Here is a 22,081-nt window from a genome sequence, read left to right as displayed (position 1 = left end):
GCATACATTTGACTTTCAGACTTCTTACCCTTCATAGCTTTACTGCAACTGCAGGCCCTGCTGTGCTATCACTGTGTGAGTCTGTGGGGGGGGGGTAAGTCAACATTGCTACCATTTGTGTGCCTTTACCGGACATTTCTCTGTGGTTTTATACAGTTGCCTTGCTGTGTGGGTGTGAGGGGTGGGTATGAGACCCCCACACTGACATCCATGGGATTTGCCACCTTTGATACCACTGATAGTGTGTGGAGGCCAGTTGTGGCCAGACATTTCCTGGTGTCCCACATAGCTGTCAGTTGTGTGCTGCTATCCCAGTAGGCCACCCCATTCCCTTGCATGCATGCAGCATTACCATAGATATGCTAGCAAAACATACTAATCTATTCATTTACTGTTAAGAAGACTGACTTACCTTGTGCTTGCAGCAGTTATGAGGACAGTACTTGAGAGCCACCTATGTTGGATGCACACAGTACTCTGCCTATACATGGTAAGTTACAGGTAATGTGATGTGTGTGTCATCCATTTTACTGTGTGTGCAAGTCAGAGAGAGGTGTCAGTCCCTGGTGTCCCTACAGTGTCAGTGTGTGTGTGCTATACGTTGCGTCTTTGACAAGGCCTGAGCATACTGGGCATGCCTCTGCCTGCCTACAGGAGCAGACTCAGGGGCCTCCTCCTCTGAGTCCCTTTGTGCTTCTGGGGACCTTTCCAGTGGTGGTGGGCTGTGTGGCCCTTCCCTGTGCTGTTCCTGCTGCAGCTGTTTCCACAGGATCATATTGTGTAGTATGGCACATACTATGAACGTGTGTGCACATGTGGCTGGAGAGTACTGCAAGGTTCCACAAGATGTGTCAAGGCAGTGGAACCATGACGTGAGCATCCCATACACATGCTCCATAATGATCCTGGTTTGTGCATGTGCCTCATTATGGTGTTCTTGTGTGGGTGGGTGTGCATTTCTGATGGGTGTCGTCATCCACGGCTCCAGTGCATAGCCAGCATCTCCCACCAGATGGCCATATGGGATCCCCCCCACTGGCAAATGTCTGGTACAGCTGTGATGAATGCCAGATGTGGGAGTCGTGATAGCTTCCAGGGCTGCCAGTACAAACATTCATGAAAATGCCCTAAGCATTGCACATGACCTGGCAGTTGATAGAGGGGAATCCCTTGTGGTTTATGTAGACCCTACCCTGTGCATGCAGTCTATGGCACCCAGTATCTCCAGGTATTCTGCTACATGGTGGAAGAGATGCATGTTGCTGGTCTTCTCCTCACGGGTGTTAGGGAACTAAATGTGCTCACTGGTATGTGGTAGCATGACAGCCAGGAACTGGTGGAGTACCCTGGATGCAGATACCTGCGAGACCCCCTTGCTGTCCCCAGTAGGTCTTTGGAAAGTACCTGTAGCTAGAATTCTTAAGGCTATACATACCTTGGTATCTACTGGGATGGGTTCCCCTCTGTTGGCTCTAGTTCTGAATTGAGGCCAGCACAGCTCAGTGATTTGCTGAAGTATGTCTCTGATCACCCTGTAGTGCTCTACTATCTCCAGATCATGTCACCCCTGGTACGTTACCCTGGGTCTGAACACTCTTCTCCTCCTCCTCAGTCTGTGGCAGTTGTCAGCATTATCCTCCTCTCTACCATCAGCCTCTAGCACATACTGATGGATCAAAGCAATGGCAGCCCCTAACATTTTTCCAGTTAAAATTCCCCCGCATGTGTACACCAATGGTACAGAGTTTGTGCGAAAAACCAGACTGTAAGGTGTTTGCATAGTTTATACTGTTGTGCTGCATTTGCTGCCTGTATGATTGGCTGACTATGATGCATTCCACCTGCTGGCTATGTAATTGGTTCTTAATTGCTTTTATTCTGCTATTTTCCTTTTTTCCTTTTTTTCCCTTCCCATTTCTTCCCCTTTTAAGCCCCGAGGTATGCCATGCAAACCCGGTGCCCAAATATAAACAGTCCTACTATTTCCAGGTTTTTTTTGTTTTGTTTAGACCAGGTGCCTGCTACGCAAATCCATTTAGCTAATGTAAGCATGAAGAAATGGCCCTCCCCTGGATGTGAACATGCTCCTCATTCCACAGAGTTTTTATCATATTTATAAATTCTTTAGGGATATCAAATTGAGATAATGTTAGAAATAAAAACTCCCAGAACTCTATCAAATGCTTTACAGGCATCCAACATTAAAGCATATATTGTTTTTATTTTTTCGTATTTGGTAAGTTGGATCTTGGAATCCAATGTTAACAATGTATTACCCTATGTTTGCCTATTGCACATGAATCCAGATTGACCCCCAGATATAATAGAAGGCATGATTATTTTTTAAGTCTATCTGCGAGGAGTGAGGATAGGATTTTAGATGTTGTCTTTTACCTTTTTATATAAATTTGATAATTTAACACAGTTTTTTTTTTGAATCTCTTCACAATGTCATTCTTGCAACACATATTTGAAAATGTTTATATGTCTTTCTTCTGACTTGTCATTAAATCATAAATTATACCAACTTCATTGGGTGCAGAATTGTTCTTTACTGAATTTACAGGTAGCACTTTCTCTTCTGATGCTGGGAAGATCAGAAGGTTGTGGGTTCTATACTCAGAGCAGCTACTTGAATACATGTTCCAATAATGACCCTAAAGGGATGCTGTGCCCTTAAAGTGCCATTCTTCACATGACTCTTTAAGATGACGTTTTTTTTTTATCTAAGTTGGTGATAGCTCAGGTGATCATATACCACCATATAATACATAAAAGAAAAAGAGTATCAGAATTTCCCCAGTGTGCTGACCAAATTCCCCTTACTCAATATAGGTACCACCTCAGTTCTCCTTTGAAGCAGACCATGCCTAGTAAGTAGATGGATAAAAAAAAAAATTCTGTGCACTACTGCTTACCCTATGGTTTGTGTATAGTATCACTTTAGGACCGTTGTCAGGTCTAATTTGTTCAGAAGCTACAGACTTGAAAAGATGAGAGACCAGTTTCTGAAATACAAAATATAAATCTTAAGGTGGAAATGGGACTCTTAAGGGTGAGCTTAGAAAGAATTTACTTTTGAGGAAGTCTTTGCAGTTATTTAATTCATTAAAAGGATGAAAAGATAATACCGTCATGAAAACTAAATACTGCATCTAAGCAGAGATGAAAGGAAGAATAAGAGAGTCCAGAATTTAAAATTTACAGTAAATAAACAAGCACAACTAGAATGAGAGCAGTTAAAGGATTCAGTGTTTCGAGGTGGTCCAAACAGAGAAGTAGGTCTACTTGTCTTTGTACGTTTTACATGTGTCAGGCTTCTGAGAAGGTAAAATGATTTGAATCACTCTAGAAGTGAATAGTGGTGTGTTGGCCACTACTGGAAATATACATTCATGCCCTTGAGTTAGCAGGATGATTCTCTATTTAAGATGTGCCAGGCATGTTCTATAAAAGATGTAGCAGTTACTTCAGTGGCACAGCAGAAACAAGAAAAATCATATTTGATGAGGACAGTAAAATGTTATAAGAATGATTCTGACTTGTGTTGCTTGGTTTTCTGCACGAATGTCATCACTATTAGAAAATGAAAGAACAGCATGATGTCCATTGGGCCATTTTTGAATCAGAGCAACCATGGAACATCCCATGGTGGATGGATTTGAGAAAATAATTTGCTGTAGGATCAAATAGGTCTGTGAGACAGTGAGAGGCTAAGAAAACCCTCCCAAGGCATCAGCAGGCAGCTTCTGAGTCTGTCCACAAATGAGGTGGCCTCCACTAGAATGTGACTGGCTACCAGAAGATGGCTGGATGACATAGGTCTTTCCCATACTTTCATGACTTGACTTCACAAGGGTAAGATTGTGTTCCTTCTATTTATTGATGCACCATTTCACAGCCATATTGCCAGAGTGGATGCTTTTTTATACATTGAGGCAGTATCCTGCCAAATTTGAAGGGTAAGATGAACTCCCTTCATTTCTAGTAAGTTGGTATGTAGAACTACCTCTACATAGGTCCAGACAACTCAGACTATATGTATTTTGCAATGCCCGACCTCTATCAGACTGATGCATCAATGGGGAATCCCAAGAAAAGAATGAGTAACAAAAGAGACTGCCCTTGGTTAGGCTGGGCAGGTGATTCCACAACTTTAGTGCTTCTTGCAGACTTTTCAAATCCACACCTGGTGGGACATGTAATCTGATAAGTCTACTGGACTCTTAAAGTACACTCCAACAATGTCATGTTATCTGTGATGGGCTAACATGGGAATAGCAACTACTAAGAGAGCAGCATATTAAGACAAAGATGGGCAAATTTATTTCTAGAAATCCAGGAGTATGGAAACTTTCTTCTGAAGGAATGTGTTCTGTTTGATGTAAGATTTGATTAGGATGGTAAGGTATCCAAATGATAGTTAATAAAACTAGGCAAGTGGGATGGATTTAACTGGAACTTTTGTAAGGTTGACAGTAATTCCTAAAGAGTGAGACAACATCAGTACAGACTCCAAAAAAGATCAACTTCTGAAAAAATAGAGTAGGAAGGAGTCAATAATCCAAATAGTAGAAAATATTGGTTCCCTGTGGCTTCTGGTAGATTTTCATAGGAGACATGGTAAAGAGAGGCCAAACAGAAAAAATCATAAATGTGTAGTGGGTAGATCCCACCCAGAAGTGAACAATCCTCTTGGGCTTTGTGGTAATCTTGTCGTAGAAGTAGTCATCTTGAAGGTCCAAACAGCACATCCAATCTCTTTTGAATAAGCATGCAAGGACTGATTGCATGTCACCGTTTGAAAGAATCCTTTGGAGTTAAACTTGTTTAAGTCATTTAAACATAATATAGGCCTAAGACCATGGCCCTTTTTGTCACAAAAATAATCTGAAGTAAAATCCTGATACCTTCTGGTCTGCTGGGACTTCTTATATGATTTTTTATCTCTGTTTATTTATCTTTTTGTTTATATATGCATGCATGTTCATAATGCATACACTTAGTTGTTTAGGGATAATCGTGGGGGTTAGAGCTCTAAATAGCACTTTTTGCATTGTATGTTTTATACTAGATTCCATTGTGTTACAGTTGTTAATCTTTCTTGTTATGTATTTATTTTTGAACCAGAATGGCTACAGTGGTGAAAAAATCCACTAGGCGTATAATATGTAACAAAGCAATTTATTAACAACACACAGGGGAAAATAAATAAATAAATAAATAATATTAATCCAAATGAGTCAAATCCAAGCACTTTCGTCTCCTGTGTAGGAGACTTTTTCAAGAACAGAGCATGCCCAACAAATGAAAAACTTTTATACCATCATTAATTAAGTTTCAAAAACAAAACCACCAATCATTTTCTGTTTTCACTAATTGAATCTTTTGGTGTAGGGTGTGAGAGTTAAAGGTATAATGCAATGAAATGTACAATAAAATATGCAGTTTTACCAGGAGTCAAACCAACACAAATAGTAAAAAAATGTGTGTGTGTGTGTGTGTGTGTGTGTGTGTGTGTGTGTGTGTGTGTGTGTCTGTGTGTATACCATTTGTGCATTACAATCAGTTGTCATGAAGTTAGAAAGTAAAAATATATATTAAAAAGTATATAACTAATATACTTGTGTTAGGTTTTACAACTGCATATACATAAGCACATGCTTGTGTAACCTATTCACGAAAATTTATGAATGTATAAATGAATAATGTTTGTATGAGTAAAAGCTAAAATATGTGTGCATATATATAACTTGTATACACAATAAAATTCATTTGGAGGGTCAGAATGCACATAATTAATAAAATTAATAAAAGTTCATTGCCAACATTAAGCGAATATGTTGGTATCATAAAAAAAATTTAGGTTTAATAAATAAATGATAAATGTGTTTTAAATAATAAATAAATAGATACATAAGCATATTATGTTAAAAATTAAAAATTGTTGGATAACCACCGATGTTAAAATACAATGGGCAGGATTCACGAAGGTTTGCATGGAGTGTAAGAGACATGCAACACTCCATGCAAGCCTCGCGATCCAGGAACAGCCCTAAACTCCATGTAAGAGACCAGCTAAAACGTCTCTTACACGGACTGGGGGTGGACATGCTAAATACCTCACTTGCAGCCGAAAGGTATGCAAATGAGGTATATTAGCGATCCACGAAGCAGAAACCAGTCCATGTAAGAGACGTTTTAGCTGCAGAAATGTACTCAGTTGACAACTGAGTATGTTTCTGCAAATTCCACAATGGAGCCATGTCAGCTCCAAAAAAAGGGTGCATATGACTCAGGCAGCATGCCAATGGCCAAATATGTGGCCATTGGCAATTTAACCCGATGCCAAAATATTAAATATTAAAAACGGGCTGCGCTGTATAAAAACATAAAAAAGAAGGTTATAAACCCACAAATGTGGGTTTCATGCAATACATGGAATGACAATGCAGGGACCAGCAGACCAAAAACAACATGGCCACCGTGTAATGGTTGCTAAGGGGGAAGCTGAGTCTAAGACATGTAACTAAGCATTAGTAGGCAATCTCATGTAAATGAGGGTTAGGATACTGAATCTCACAGTCACATAGCAAATGAGCACAGTCTGAGTAGTGTAAGAGATACATAAGGGGGAGGAATAGAGTAGGAGATAGGTGACATCACAGGGGGGAATGGTAGAAAGAAAAGCAGTTCATTGGAGGCCAGTGTAACATGACAGATGACAGACACAGATCATGGAAAGAGGTGTGCCACTAGATAAGTCATGGAAAGTCAAGAAATGGAAGGTGTACACTGTTACCTACACCAAAGTTTCTTGCTGGGCGTGCATGCGCACATGTGCTCGCCATGAAGTGCGAGTAGGGCAGTGTGCGCGCGTGTAAGGCAGACTGAGCATGTGGGAGTGTGTTGGGAGATGTTTAACACTGTTTGCGCTGGTGTGCGCACGTGTAGGGCAGGCTGAGTATGTTGAAGGCTGTTTGCAGACGTGTAACAGTGTTTGCGCGGGTGTGCGCGCGTTTTAACCCGAATAAGTAGATTCTGAACCGTGTAAGCACGTGTGCGTGCATGTAAGCCACTGTGAGCGTGTTTCTGATAGTATGCACGTTGCTCCCCCCTGAGGAAACAGAGAGGAAAAAGGAAGCAACAGAATTAATAGGAAGCTAGCAGGGATAACTGCTGAAGCTAGCAGGTGAAAACAATTAGAAGCAGGCAATTACACAGGCAGAATAGTAGCCCAGCCCAGCACTTAAAACTCTGCAAACAGTAGTGCAGGATGTTTCCCTTAAGAGACACTGCAAGACAGGAGTAAGCTAATAGAAGTGAAAACTGAAAAGCTGAACTCAGAGCAGAAATGTTAGGGGCTGCCATAGCTGTCATAATGAGACATAGGCGACTTGCTGAGGGTGGTGACAATGCAGATGGTGCCAGACAACCCACAGTGAGGAGGCGGAGAAGAGTGTACAGGCCCAGGGCCACCTACCACGGGTTACATGAGCTGCAGCTAGTAGAGCTATAGAGTGGACAGAGAGCTCCTGCAGCAAATTGTTGAGCTGTGCAGGCCACGCCTCACACACAGAACCAACAGAGGGGAACCCATCCCAGTGGAAACCAAGGTATGTGTTGGCCTAAGAATACTAGCAACAGGTACCTTCCAGAGACCAACTGGCGATATGATGGGGATATCACAGGCATCAGCCTCCAGGGTACTGCACCAGTTCCTGGATGCCATGTCAGCACATGTCGGTGATCATGTATATTTCCCCAATGCCCGTGAGGTATTGGCCAGCAATATGCGTCTCTTCCAGCAAATAGCGGAATACCCTGAGGAAGTGGGTGCAATAGACTGCACGCACATACGCATCAAAGCACCAGCTGGTGAGCGGGGTAGGGCCTACATTAACCGCAAGGGCTTCCCCTCCATCAACTGCCAGGTCGTGTGTGATGCCCAGGGCATAATAATGAATGCGTGTGCTGGCTGCTCTGGGAGCTACCATGATTCCCACATCTGGCATTTGATGCAGCTGTACCAGACATTTGCCAATGGGGACATCCCACACGGACACCTAGTGGGGGATGCAGGTTATGCACTGGAGCCGTGGCTGATGACACCCATCAGAAACGCACACACACCTGAACAGGAACGCCATAATGAGGCACACGCATAAACACGTAATGTAATAGAGCGTGTGTTTGGGCTGCTCAAGTCACGGTTCCGGTGTCTGGACACATCTGGTGGAGCCTTGCAGTACACACCAACTACATGTACCCAAATTGTCATGGTATGTAATATGCTATATAATATGATCTTGCAAAAACAGCTGCAGCAGGACCAGCATAGGGCCGGGCCAAACAGCCCCCCACCATTGCCAAGGCCATCACAGGCAGAGCATGACTCGGAGGAGGAACAACCTGAGCCTGCCCCAGTAGGCAGAAGGAGGCGTGCCCAGTATGCCCTGGTCTTGGCAAAGAGGCAACGCATAGCACATACACTGGCTCAGTAGGAACCCTGGGAATGATACCCTCTCTGACTCACTCAAATAATAACATGGATGCCTAAAATGACATGACCTGCTCACAAACATGTACAGGGAAGTGTAATATGCGCATCCGACAGAGGCAGCCCTGCAGCACCACCTGAGGCATGAATGCCATGTGTTAAGTAATGTAACACCATGTACTATATGCACACATGAGCACCCTCACCAAGCATGAAGCCACAAAATGACGATGGGATGATCAAGTGCAATAACTGGCTGAAGTAATGCAGTTAGTCAAAGGGGAGCCAATGTGTTTCAGGCTGGGAAGACATGCGGAGCATGACATGATGCACCACCTGCTAGGGGTGGCATGCACCTATCATGCCATGCCCCATGAATACTGGCAAAGGCTGTCAGTACCCACAGCATGCCCTGAATAGGTAAGTCTCAAAACACAAACCCATCTTCATAGGTTCTACAAGGGATAGGAACCTACATGTAATGTTACCCAATGACAGATGTGTAAACAGCAAGATGTGTGCAGTGTAAACGCACACAGTATGGAGAATGTAGATACCAGTCCTGTAATAGAGAACTGGGTCAAGGCTCACATCAGCACCCTAACACTACCAGGTCACACCTCATACTGTGCTGTACAGCCGCAAAACATGGAACAAGCTACAAAAGGAGGGTGACTAGCAAGAAATGGCAAGGATAACCACACCCCCATGTTGGTACCACAACAAGAAGCAGCATGGATTAGCCATGGTCAAATACCAATGGCTAAAACCGCCTCCCAGTATATAGCCTGCTGCAGACTACTGTCCTAATACCAGGAACTGCACCTGGCCTATGTCGGAATACATGAATATATCAAGCCCCCAAACCACATTATATTGCTTGACTGAAAATACCCAGACATACACCGGGAGCATTATACTAGCACCAACACAGTAGGAGAAAATTACCCAGATTCCATAAACCAAAATGCCCAGGAACAATGTACCACTCCCACAAGAGGGGTAAGCATACTGGATGTGATAATCAGCAACATGTGTACTGGATGGCAAGATGAGAAGTGTACCCCTCACTGGTAAGACCAGACCATAGAGTAATCACACTGGATATACACATCCTGACCCCAGTCCCTGGCCAGAATACCACAGTGAAAAACATGTGTAAAGCATAGGTTGCAGCCCTCAAAACCGATGTTGAATCCACAAAAGGCCCTGTGCAAGTGCAGAATATGGGACACACCACAGAGCATGTTATACAGGCATTACATGAACACAGCCAGGAATGCTTGGAGTATGCAATCACAAATAACAACAACACACAATGCCATACACGCAGGCATCTGGCATGCTGGACTCCAGCCATTACCAAACCATGCAAGAGAATGAGGAAGCTACCACATGATAGAGCAAACATAAAAAGGGAAGTAATCACTGACCAGTAGTATGGCAATAACATATGTCCACACATACAATCCACTAAGTCCAGCCACAACAAGTAGAATCTGTGAATCCAGAGGCAATGTGACACCAGTCCCAAGTACACAGACAACCACAACACCCCCCCAATAAATACAAATATATGTGATAGATGCATCCATGTATCTAAACCAGAGGTTGAGCTCCACCAACTCAGTACTGTCAAAACTAGTCAGGAGGAGAAGGTAACCACATACACCACAAACCCAGTCCCACATAGACCTACCACAACTGTAAACCAAACACATAAACACAGACAAATATTCCCGGAGGCCTTAATTACAAACACACCACACCAACAGAAGCCTCCAAAGCAGATCACAAGCAACCACAACCTTCAAACATAGCACATGCAGCAGATAGTACATAAAGCTGGTGTGCCAAACAGTCACAGGCCAGAAAGAGAAACAACATGCCAGATACAGTCGTAATAGGTGTCTGTATAGGCAGACACACTGCTGTCCCACTCACCAGACTGAACAAGGGAAAGGGTAGAGTAAGCTGCCTGTAGGCTGCCACAAAATGCCACATAACACAAGTACGCAGGTCACCCCAAAGCAAGCAGAAATATGATGCACTCAATGTCCATGCTGGTGTGAATTACCTGAGATGTACCTCCCTGGTCAACATGAAAAGAGACATGGATGGTCCCTCTGAGTATGTACCCCAGGGCAGTATGACACTGACTGTGTGCAGCATCCAACCCTCACCAAGAATGATGCCACAGTACAAACACAGAATGCTCATGTTTAACAGCTGGCACAGTTACAGCTGTCAGTCCAAGAGGGTCTAATGTCTGTCTGCTTGAGATGTCAAGCATGACAAGCCATGCTGCTGTTCCAGGGATGGCTTGCAGCTGTTACCCGTGTGCGTCTGGATACTGGATAAGTCCTTTGCCGCCTCCATAGAGCCGTATGTAGGCAAGGCCAAAAAGACTACCCACCACCCTAGAAAACATAAGTGCTAGGAAACATAAGGGTAATGCTGCCCAATGCCAGATGTGTAAACTGCAATATGCATGCCTTGAGGCACTTCCCATTATGGAGAACATTGATGTCTGTGCAGTGACAGAAGCCTGCTGCAAGCCTAGTGATAGCACACCAGCACTACTAGGTTATACCACATATCATGTGTTATGGCCCCAACACCTGCACCAAAACATCAAAGGAGGGGTAGTATCCATATGCAGCACAGACACCCATATTGCCAGGTAACTGACAATGCACAAAGCAGCGGAGACCACCCATGTGCACATAACTGTAGTCAAAACTGCTGTACAGTCTGTAGCATGCGACAGACCACACTCTCACACACAAGAACTCCACCCAGACATCCTGAAGACACTGGACAGTATGAATGTCTCACCAAATACCAGACAAGGTACACACAAATTACCACATAGGTGTCAAACCATTATGTATGCAAGGAGTAATCAGGGACCTAGGGACACAGGTCGACATTAATCTGTCATGTGACACCCACAATGCCAATGTGGCTATGAAGATTGTCGATATTGGACACGGTATCATGAAAGGATTCACATCAACATCAACAGAGGTCACTGTGCTGCTGTACTGTTCCCTTATCAGACCCATAATCTAGTACAATGACTCATATGGGATGTACCGTCGTGACACCTGCAGCGGTTCGGAAGACCTCATAGTTACCCCACCAACAGGATAAAGGGTGTGAAATATATGTCATATGCTGCCTGGCTGTAGACACCCCAGCTGACTGCAGTCACTCACTGCCTACACAGAGGCATTGTATGTCTGTTGTACAAGGCCATGTCCAACACAGGAGTAATGGACATGCTCCACCACAGGAAATCAAAGCCATTGGAGCTGTGAGAGTCACAGATGTCAGCCTCAACACATAATGAAATAAGATGTGCTGGAAGGACAGATACATAACCCAGAGGCTTCCCACACCCAGAAACAGGATCCCAATCCATGGTAGGCAGAGCCCCTCACTGACACCCCTCAACAGGAATATTACCAAGTGGATGGATGACAGTACATGTATACTGGGGGTCCTCACTGTGTCATGACCAGACAGAGGCACAGTGAAGAACTTCATAAATGGCCATAATTGAACATAGCAAGGGGTGGCGAAAGACACACACACTCTGGCTAGGCTTATTAATGGCCTAGGGTGTATAGCCTAGTATGAACCCATGAACCTATGAAGATACAAAATGTACAGGACACTAAGGATAATCACAAGGGTTACCCAACTGATGGTAGGAACCATGTTGGGCATCCACAGATATGCTCCGAATCACACAGATATTACAAACAACATACCAAACACACACACATATTGCTAACATACAACCTGTCAGGTGCAGTGCAAACCCCCCCCCAGAGTGCAAAATACCTATCCCAGCAGACTGATGGTCCCCTGACATTGCAGATGCTGAGGTAACAGCCATCATCTGCAAAGCAGAACACACAGCAGCAAAGGTATGTGATGGTGTCCTGTGCTGAGGCCAGCATGGACTCCAAGAATAATGGAATGCCAAATCACACTACTGCCCAATGTCAGCCTTACCACAGGATATGTACCCAAAGAGCAGTGTGCAACAACAGTGGTCCATCACAACAAAGGTGTTGCCTGAATGGATACTCCAAACTACCACCCCAGGATCCTGACAAGCTTGTTCTGCACAGCTATGGAAAGGATCAGTATGTACCGCAGACAGAAGGCTATTGTGGACCTACTGATACTGGACCTTACACAGTGTGGCTGTCGTAACTGCAGAACCTGCCCCTAAACATGTCTGACCCATTTGAAGCAGTCATTAAGGTCATTGATGAGGGCAATGTGGTCCACACAGTGTAGCTGGACCATGCACATGCTTCTAGACAATACCGTACGAGTTCAGTATGGATATGTTCACCAGCTTAAATATATACCCCTATGTCAGTAGAGGGGTTGCAAACCAGACCAAGGACAGAACTGACATGGTCAGACATGCCGCATCCATGTCAGACTACAAAGCGGATATGAGTGGCATGCCACAAGGCCTGGTCTTGCCCCCCCCCACCCCCGTTCTGTATATATGTCCCATAGGTATAGGCCAACATGGAAGGACTGTGACTGAACATGTATGCAGAGGAGTACAAACAGCCCACCATATCTGATCCCCAGCTGACACAAGCAACCCACAAAAGGGCCACCTACAAACAGACAACTTTAGCCATAGCCATGTCAGCAAGCTAATTGCAGAACTGTGTATAGACAACCACCGTGGATATACAGTAAGTGCCCACAAATTACCACACAGGTGTTAACCCATGAGGTACCTAACATGTAATGTGAGACCTGGGTACAAAAGGTGATAGATATCCTGCACTGGACAAACATGTGGCTGTAGTGTTCGCAGAAACATATACTATATACCCACCCAAACATGAAGGTTGGCAGATGTAGATAAGGGGAACTCACTGTGGCTCTGCAGTCATCCTCCATCAGCATCACAAGTGAGTACAATAGCCCCTGTGGGATATATCGCAGCAGACACCTCCATCAACTGTAAAGTCCACAACAGTACCCCACCAGGAGTAGCAAAGAGCATGAACAGATGCCATGTGTTGCCTGAGTAAACAAACTTCAGCCCCACACACTGCCATACTTCCCAGCTACAGGAAAGCTGTGCCTGAAGTATGAAGCCATGTCCAACCTGGAATGAATGAACATGTTGCACCTTATACAATCTGAATGGCAGTGAGCTATGCACATGAGAGACCTGAACCCCAGCACTGACATACATAGGACAAGCTGTACAGAATGATCCATAACACAGAAGGCATCCCCACTCTTCAGTAAACTCCTGGTACAGGTCAGCCAGAGAGTCACATATCGACACCCCTCAAGAGGAATCCTGATGAGTGGATGGGAGATGGTAGGCTAACCCTGGGTATCACTGTTATGTCAGAGGTAGACGGAGGCACAGTATACTAACCATGACATATGTCATGGCAAACTCCAGTTACAATGTGTGTCGAAGAACAAACACACCCTGTGACTAGCATCAGAAATGGCCTAGGGAACATCGCTAGTGTTTGCCAATGTCCACCCATGTTGTGGAATACACTAGCAATGTTGGACGAACCTGGTGTAGGTAGTCCATATCTGAACATATTGCAACATAGTCATATGTGCACAACTGGCCCCTATACAGTCTGTTGTGCTCACTATGAAGATGTCAAGCAGTCATAGGACTAAAGCCCAGGATACTGTCCACCACAGTGAAAGTACTGAACCAGTACACTATACGGTACTACAGTGTTAGGTCATTATGAAAGTATGTTGAGAACTGTCTGCAAAGTATCCCATGCAATCCCTGCAGGCACAGTATAATCCCTGTTGTGGCAGACATGAAGCAGTTGGCCAGTTAGTACACAACATGACACCCAACACACAACCATAAACGTGAGATATTGTTGAAGTTCACATACACACAAATATGTGGTGGACTTCAGAGTGCAACATATGGAAAGCTCACACTGGGCATGCTCGTACACTTTGATAAATGAGGCATATGTCAGACAACATGCCATGGAAAGCCTGAACTGGGCATGCTCACACACTTAGGCCATATCCCCGTTTAGCAGTTGGCCACACATATCTGGTATTTGTACGTGTCAGTCCAGGAACCAACCACAACACAGCAATCAGCCCAGTGCACACAGTAAATGACTACAGAGACATAAGTGATATAGTGGATCGCCATCATATGCAAACATCTTCCACAGATACACAAGTTGGTCATAGGAACAGGGAATGCTATGGCAATAAAGACTTGCAAACAGTACAACAGCACAACAAATATTGTGCATCCGACAATTGAACATATGGGTGTAGAGGTCAATACTAGGCTTGTTGCCCTAGGGAATGACAGCTCAGCCAGAGTGTGCTTGGCATCTGCATCCCCAGGACAGTAGGCTACTGTGCCACTGTAAGTAGGTCACAGAAGGCAACATGTGAGGCTAGTGAGCTGTGCCTCGGTCAGGCAGGGGCACCGTGAAGGTCCCAGGGATTGAATGTGCTAAGCCACAGCCATGTTGTCGGTGTGTGCTGTGAGAGGGTTGCTGAGGATCTCTGACAGTAGGTGTCCATCAATAACAGACTGAGGGGAGCCCTATCTGCATTCTCTGGACGATTCCACTGTCAACACTGTGTTGTAATGAGTATGTGTGAATGAAGTGCCGTGCCGGAACTGTTCACAGATTTCCTCCCTCTGTGGGCTACAGCTCTGCAATGTATTAGGTCACTCTGTCTGTTGTACGGCGCATATATGGCTGGTGTACAGCTGACAGGTGTCTTGTTGTGGAGCAGTCATGGGTATATGTGGGATAGCATGACCAATGCAAACCGTACACATGCTCATAGAATGCAATTGTCAAGGATTATGCTGAGTGGCCAGTATAGTCCCCCAGCATGGGTCCTCTGAAGTCGTCCACCCCAGTCTACACAAGTGTAGAGTCTGCTTGTGCTAAATACAGTTTGTGTGCAGTGACAACCTTGCCTGGGGGTGGAGATGGGATATGGATGTCCAGGGAAAGGTGGGTATGGTCAGATATCAACAATGGTGGTCTACCTCTGGTGTGGAACAGTGAGTACCCACGTTGCAGATGGACAGGTGCAATATGTATTCCCCATGTGGCTGTGGTGTGTGGTTCTGCCATAGCACATGGACCCACAAATTGTAGTGGCTGTAGGGTAAAGTGGTAGAGACCTGAGTAGTTCTCACACACAATATGCCTGCACCTGATGTTAACAACTGGAATGGTGTATGTGAACACCTGCATATCCTGGCACTGTTCCCAGGGAAGCTAAGTGTGTGTCCTGGATGTGGGTGTGGTGTTCTGGACTGGTTGTGTTGTGTGTTACAGGTCCTGTGGTCCCAAAGCATGGTATAGAACATAACCTGCCAGTGCGATGTGCATATCTGACCCTGACGTAGGTGGCTGCAAATGCATATATATGCTATCCCCCACCTGACAGGTAGTACTACATGTACATACCTCTGTAGAAATAAAGATGTCAGCACCCTATAAATACTACAGGTGCAGAACAGATGCCCAGTAATTTGGATAGTGTGCTCTGCTAATGCGTCTCCCTCAATTGTCATAATATAGTTAGGTAGGGGTTCGAATCTTGCAAATGCTTAGTGTGTGAGTGTGTGGGGGTGAGTGGGGTTTGTGTGTGTGAAAGGCTGTGAGAGGGAAACGTCCCTTTTGGCAACTGGGAAAACACACTACAGGATGCACATTCCCCTTTCTAAACACTGATGATGTCAGCACCCTATAAGTACAGCAGGAGAAGGGAAACCTCCCAGTAATGCGAATAGCGTGCTCTGCTAATGCGTCCGTCTCGAGTGTCATCACATAGTTAGGTAGTTTTGAATCCTGTACATGCTCAGTGTGTGTGGAGGGTGTTAGTGTGTGCTCAAGACTGTTTGAAAGAAGTATCCCTTTTGCCAACTAGGAGAATACACTACAGGATGCACATTCCCCTATCTAAGCACGGATGATGTCAGCACCCTATAAGTACAGCAGGAGAAGGGAAACTTCCCAGTAATGCGAATAGCGCGCTCTGCTAATGCGTCCGTCTCTAGTGTCATAACATAGTTAGGTAGTGATTTGAATCCTGCAAATGGCAAGTGTGTGTGTGTTTGGATGAGGGGGGTTAGTGTGTGTGCAATCTTGTGTGAGGGAAATGTCCCTTTTGGCAACTGGGAGAACACACTACAGGATGCACATTCCCCTTTCTAAACACAGATGATGTCAGCACCCTATAAGTACAGCAGGAGAAGGAAAGCCTCCCAGTAATGTGAATAGCGCACTCTGCTAATGCGTCTCTCCCGAGTGTCGTAATATAGTTAGGTAGGAGTTTGAAACCTGTAAATGGCATGTGTGTGTGTTTGGATGTATGGACTCTGTGTGTGTGCAGTTCTGTATGAAAAACATGTGCTTTTTTGAAATCAGGGGATCACACTACATGATGCACATTACCCTTTCCAAACAGTGATGATGACAGCACCCTATACATACAGCTTGAGAAGAGACATCTGCAAAGTACTCAGAATAGCATAACCTGCTACAGCATCACTCTCAAGTGCCTTAACATATTTAGGTAGGGGTTTGAAACCTGCAAGTGGCAAGTGTGTGTGTGTTTGGATGTGGGGAGTTTGTGTGTGTGCATTTCCGTATGAAAAACATGTTAGTTTTGGCAATCAGGAGATCACACTACCTGATGCACGTTACCCTTTCAAATTACTGATGTTGTCAGCACCCTATAAGTACAGCCAGAGAAGAGGAACTATCTAGTAATTCGAATAGTGTGCTTTGCTAATGCGTCTCTCTCACGTGTCGTGACCTAGTTAGGTAGGGGAATGAATCCTGCAAGTGTGCGTGTGTGTGTGTGGGGGTAGTAGGGTGTGTGTAAATGCAAGTGTGAGAGAACAGATCCTTTTGGCAAATACTACAATACACCAGATGCTGCATATTCCCCCAGTAAACACAGGGGATGTCACCACACTATCAGCACAGCCAAACAGGGCTAGTTGGCTAGTAATGCCAATAGTGCGCTCTGCTACTGTGTCTATTACCATTGTCAGAGTACAGATAGGTATGTTTTGGTAACCCACAACTGCCACGTGGTTGTGTCACACAGTATGACCTTGTGTGGGTCTTTGTACATAACAATGCATGCCATTGCCTAAACCAGCAATGGCATTGCACACATGATGTATGTGTGTGACACATACATATAAATACCTGTGACCTGCAGTAGTTACCATGTCTGACACATGCCTCGAGTGGATAAATGGTATTTGCAATGTATACCAATATGACTGTGTCTTACTGTGCAGGGTCCGCACGCGGTATGTGTCTATACAGTGCGGGTGTATATGGTAAACTACCTACAGCAGGGGATACACATCTGGTCTGGGCCATATAGTGTACATGTAGTCGATGTACAGCTGCTGCATGTTCCCACCTGTTGTGGTAGTGGTAACATGTCATTCCACTGCAATTCAGTGACCACATGCTGTGAACCCTTCAACTAGTGTGTTGTAGCTACAGTAATGCTCACGCACAATGTTTGGCTGGATGCAGTCCAGCCATTTAAACACAGTTCTTGAGACTGTCATATTGCCAGTGTTGTTATGGAGGATAGGTGGACTTCCTGTGTATGGGAGGGTTGTGTGTGCCAGGATATGAACCAGATGGCAGTCCGACACACTGTTAGCTGCACATGATTAGGCCCTGATGCTTTGTGCTGTGCCAACAACCTGGAGGTGTGTGTATCTGTGGTACCTTGGGATACCACCCCCCTGTCCATGTGTGTTACATGTGTAGGGGACGACAGGCATGGTATGGGGCATAACCTGTCAGTGATGGGTAACACCTGTGAGCCATGAATCAGGAATCTGGTACTGCACAGACATTGCAGTTCACCATGCTGAAGACAGTGTCCGGTGCATGCATCTTCCGGTGTACACTGCTGTTGTTGTGTAGCAGCACTGTTAGTGTCTTAACCTGTGTGATACCCACGGAGGTGGCTATGTAAACCATGTCCTGCAGCATAAGGCAGTATGTGTGTACCAAGGAGCTTTGCAATTATACATCGGGCCATGGGTGTCACGTGCAAGATGACCCTTGCACATCATTGTGGCTTCCCTAGCATGTAAGCACACGTTGACAGCCAGCGGATACCCTATAAATGACATTGGAGACTGAGCATAATGTAGACATACAACACCCTTCCCACATATAGTGGTAGCATACCTGGTGAGGGTATGTTGGCAACCAAGATCAGGCACATACTGGCCTGTGCCACATGCTAAGAAATCCATTCTATGTTCCCTATCATGTAGTCCAGGGAGGTATGTCTCAGGTCAGCCATACTGGCATGGTCAATGAGTGAGTCATATGTGTCCATGCCTCTGACTGACCTGTATGCATGTGTTCTGTGGTGGACCATAGTGCCCCTGAGGCATATCACTGTGACCTTCACCAGATACAGCCTGTTGAGCGGGACCCCAGTGCAGCACCCAAGACAGGTACCTGACACGTCTGTAGCAGGTGTGTTGTGTAGCCCTACAAGCTGTGAGTGTGTGGCACAGGGGATGTGTGTGCCATGTGTGGCATGTGCTCTGTTCCGACGGAACATATGCCTGTGTGCCAGCTGCAGAGGTGTGTGATGCTCAGGCAGGATGCTATTCTGAGTCCCCACATATGCCCCAGTGTGTTCAGCATGCTGTCAGTGCGTGTCAATGTCTGACTTGTATTGTAGTCACTGTAATATATTTTATTTATTTATTTATTTATCCTACATTTGTTGACGGGATAGTCGGCTGGATGCATGTCCATTTCCAGGAGGCCGGGAGAAAAGCTACAAGGGTAAGCAGATACAGCATTACATAATACCAGCATTACATATTACAAACAGATTATTTACAGAGATTACATACGTAAGCAAGTTAAACATGTTCCACAGGTTAATGTTAGTCCTGAGCACAAGTCAGGATTAAATTAAATTACACAGTAAACTGGTTAACAGATTTTACACATTCGAGTTAGCCAGGCTTGATACATTGACATAGCCAGTTAAGTGACAAATGTTGTTTGTGTCTAGTGTTAAATTGACCTAAGGTGGAAAGTAAGGTAATATCAGCTGGAAGTGAGTTCCAGGATCTACTTACAGAGTTTGCAAAGAGAGAATCACCGGCTGTGTTATTAAATTTGCTAGTCTGAATTAGTAGTTTGTTAGGGGATCGAAGCGGTCTAGGATTGTTATAGGGGGTGATAATATTTGAAGTGCAGGTGTATTGTCCGGATTATAGAGGATTTTATAGGCCATAATCAGTTGGTTATACTGTATTAGGCTGGGTATTTCAAGCCAACCAAGCTGATTTAGATTGATGCAATGATGTGTCCTAAAAGGCAGCCCAGTGGCAAACCTGGCAATGTGGTTGTAGCAAATTGAGTGTTTGTTAAGGACAGTCTTGTTCATATTCAAGAGTGGAGGGGATGCATACAGAAGGGTTGAAAGAATGTGTGAGCGAGCTATGGCACCTTTAGCTGGAGGGGTTAGGAAGGCTTTTATTCTGTAAAGTGAACCTAGTTTTTTATTGATGGCTTTGATAATTTGGTTGACATGTAGGTCACGTTTGAGATTATTGTCTATGATGACACCTAATAGTTTAGTAGATGGGTCAGGGGAGATTATTGTGCCATCAGTTGATGTTATGGTAAAGGTGAAAGTGGTAGACCTACGTGTTGGTGAAATAACAGCAGTTTAGTTTATTTGGGATTTAGGATCAGACGATGTTCAGAAAGCCAGTTTTCTATTGTATTAAAGGTGGTCTGGGTAGCTGACCATAACTCTACTGGAGATGTGGCTGAGCAGATCAGAGTAGAGTCTTCAGCATATTGGATACAGCTGACTTTTGGGATGACAGTATAAAGGTCGTTAATGAAGATGGAGAACAGCAAGGGCCCTAGTATAGAGCCTTGTGATACTCTGAGGGTGTTAGGTAGAAGGTTAGAGAGTTTGTTCTGCCAGAGGCCAGCCTGCTGTCGACCATGCAGGTAGGATTGAAACCATTGGAAGGCTCCAGTATCTAGACAGAATGTTTGCAGGGTGTGGATTACAAGTTGGTGATCAACCATATCGTATGCCTTGGAAAGATCCAAAAAGAGGGCTGAGGATATATAATTAGTGTTGCAAGTATGGTTTATGGTGTTAGTAAAGGCTAGGAGGCCTAAAGTAGTGCTGTGATGAGGACGGAAGCCATGCTGAGTGTCTGCCATAAGGCGATTTTGGATTAGGTGGTGCATGAATTGTCTATGAATAAAGTTTCCATAATCTTTGCAAGTGGAGAGAGTATAGCTATTGGCCTATAATTGGAGAATTTAGTAGAGCTGCCTCCTTTGTGAAGTGGGATTACATAGGATATTTTCCAGATGGTGGGAAATTTAGATTCTACCATGGTTCGTTTGATTAGTTTTGAGACGGGGTAAGCAATAGCATCATCTGATTTTGATAGGTACTCGGCAGGGAGTTGATCAGCAGAAAGTGTAGTGGGTTTCACTTTTACAATCAAGGTACAGAGAAGTGAAGTGGCGACTGGTTGGCAGCTGAACGCAAGTAGGTTTCTAGGGGTGCTACTTTCAGGACCAGGGGAGCTAGGAGGTAGATGGCTAGCTAGGGCTTGAAATGTCTCAGTAAAGAATTGGTCAAAACTATCAGAAACATCTTCAGGGGTTTTATCAATAGTAGCAGCAGGGATTGGGGTTGACGTTTGTCCAGGATGTAGTATATATGACATGCCACCTGACAGGGTATGGCATTACTGGGTTCAGAGAGCTCAGTCCCCAGATTGGCTGTGTGGTGGCATCCCACACATGTGTTGTACGTTCCTGGCCAAGGGTGATGGCTGACTGCATACATGTGGCAGCTGTGACATTGCCACATGACTCACATAAACCACAACTGGACCATAGAGGTGATTCACAGGTTACCTTTGCACATGCTACCCTAGTAGTGTGATTGCCATGGTGAGTACCAACACATAGGGCCAATGGGGAACAACATACTGAAGGTGTGTATGTGTGGGTATACCGCTACTGTTTCATAGCACTGGCATATATGACTGCACACGTGGGTAAATGCCAGGTAAGACATGTGCAATGTGTCACAGGCAACGTACATGCGTACAGGACAGACAGTGACGTTCTGTCATGTGTAAAGTTGACATACGTATCATACGCTGTGCAGATGTCACTAGGAGTCTACAGAAGCACTGTAACTCTGCCTTGCAGGTGTAAGCAGTGTTCCAGGGAACCCCAAGCGAACATGCATGCAAACAAAGCTACAGTAAGCAGGGCTGGAACTAGTGCATTGTACAACAAAGAAGGGGTAACAATAACAGTAAGTAACAATGCAAATATGTAGGCACTATCAACATGTACCCAGGAATACACAGCGCAGATGCCCATGGTAGAACCGATATTATGTCATAGTTATTTGTGATTTGGATTACATTGGTACTGCACACATATCTACATGCACGAACATCCACATTGCATA

Source organism: Protopterus annectens, chromosome 8.part0 (assembly GCF_019279795.1).
Source record: "Protopterus annectens isolate FY-2018-M chromosome 8.part0, PAN1.0, whole genome shotgun sequence".
In the NCBI taxonomy this organism is placed as follows: Eukaryota; Metazoa; Chordata; order Ceratodontiformes; family Protopteridae; genus Protopterus; species Protopterus annectens.
Note: the sequence above shows the minus strand (reverse complement) of the source record.